General features: G+C 37.1%; 1 long non-coding RNA gene across 1 annotated transcript; it reads right to left on the reverse strand.

The window, feature by feature from the left end:
• Positions 1–825: 825 nt before the first annotated feature.
• Positions 826–1,525, reverse strand: LOC147484598 (uncharacterized). The gene is made up of 3 exons (XR_015203513.1): positions 1,365–1,525; positions 1,188–1,262; positions 826–1,108 (listed from the first exon to the last, which is right to left on the reverse strand). It is a non-coding gene; the product is annotated as an uncharacterized LOC147484598 (long non-coding RNA).
• Between the last annotated feature and the right edge of the window lie 342 nt (positions 1,526–1,867).

Raw genomic sequence — 1,867 nt, forward strand, 5'->3', positions numbered from 1 at the left:
GAAAGTTGATTTCCACCACCAAAGAAATCAACGAGATTAGGAAGAATGATGCCCATGTCTGGTGGAAGACTACCACTAAAGTGGTTACTGGCAATTCCTAATGTATTCAGGGATGAGATGTTGAAAATTGTTAAAGGGGCCTCACCAGACAGACTATTATCTTCAACACTGATATGTTTTAGGCTTGACAGTCTACCAAAGCTGGCTGGAATACTTCCAACCAAATTATTTACACGTGTAGAGAATTTTTGAAGCGACGAAAGATTACCTAAAGAAGGGGGTAGCACTCCTCTCAGATTGGTTCTTTCAATACTGAAGAATTCAAGCTTTGACAATGAGTCAAGCTCTGCCGGAAGATGATGTAAAAGTTAAGTAATGTAAATGCCTGGTTTGAAATCATCTTTGCGAATTGTAGATACTAAGGTATGTGGTGTAGTACTATATATATAGGAGCATTACATTGCGACGTGTACTATTTTAGACTTCAAATTTGGTCTTGCCTGTCAAGATCTTCATTAATATTGCCGTTGCATCTCCATTAATATTTCCTTCAAGACCTCCATTAATATCTTCAAATGTCGTGTGTAATGGTTGTGGCTCTCGCTCTCAAACCGCGCTTTCAATATTCTAAAGGAGAGGAAAGAGTCAAATTGCGAATTGAAGTGTACTTGGTTCAATTTTTTTCTTGCCTGTCAAGATCTCCATTAGTTTTGCCGTGAAGAATAATTTGGTAATCTGGGTCATTCTCAATCTAATTAATGTCGGTCTATGTACTGCTTAAACTTTCCAAAGCCAACTCAAAAACATTCGCTACTGCTCACTTGATTATTTCCAGAACAACTTCATCTTTATATTTTTTTTTATAGGACGGTTAAGATTTGTTACACTGATACATTTGTTTGGCAGAAGTAAATATCTACAAGACTTCAATCTGCTGTTTTCTTGTTTAATGTGACAGACGAATTGCTCTGGCAGAAGGTAATGGAGGATTCAAGGACATCATTGCCAAATAATAAAACTCAGTAATCGATAACATTAGAGTGACGTCAACTTTTGAAGCAAATCCTGCTTGGGCTTCATCAATGGCATTATCCAGTATCTCATACACCTTGACCATAGCAAAAATAGTAATACTTAGCAACTAAAGTGAATTGAAGTTTACATTTGAGGTGAGAGATAGTAAATACCAAATGGTGCAGACCACGAAGTCCTGTACTTCCAATATACATTCCTGGCCTTTTCCTCACAACAAAATGGGAAAACTAAAGTGTAAACAAAACAAAATTCATCTTAGAGAATCCGAACAACAATGAGAGAAATGGGGAAATGGAGACAACAAAGAGAAAGAGAGATACTTCACTTACTGAGAGAGAGAGAGAAAGGGAGAAAAACGTGCGCGTCGCCGGCATCAGAGTGCTTCGGTTTTGAATTCAGGGAGAGAGAGAGAGGGTTTGTTTTGGGCTTTGCCTTTGTTTTTTTATCATATTTCATGAAAATATGGGCGCGCGGATAAGTGGGACATTTGGTGTAGCCAGGGCATAACCAATTCTACTATCAACTATCAACTATCAACTATCAACTATCAACAACGCTTATAGCTTATAGCTGTAGCAAATACTGATTAGCGTTTGCTACGCTGGCAAGCGTGTGTGATGACATTTAAATGATGGCAAAAAAAATCTTTTCTTTGTTTTTTTCAAAATGTAAAATAACTTTAGCAACGCCAATAAGTGTTGCCAAAACTAGCAAATAATTTGTAGTTTTGAAAAATGTTAGCAACGCTACAAAGCGTAGCAAAAGGTTAACATTTGCTACAAATATTGAGCGTAGCAAAATGTTTTGTAGCAAAAAGTCTCATTTCTTGTAG

Source organism: Coptis chinensis, chromosome 8 (genome assembly GCF_015680905.1).
Source record: "Coptis chinensis isolate HL-2020 chromosome 8, ASM1568090v1, whole genome shotgun sequence".
NCBI lineage: Eukaryota > Viridiplantae > Streptophyta > Magnoliopsida > Ranunculales > Ranunculaceae > Coptis > Coptis chinensis.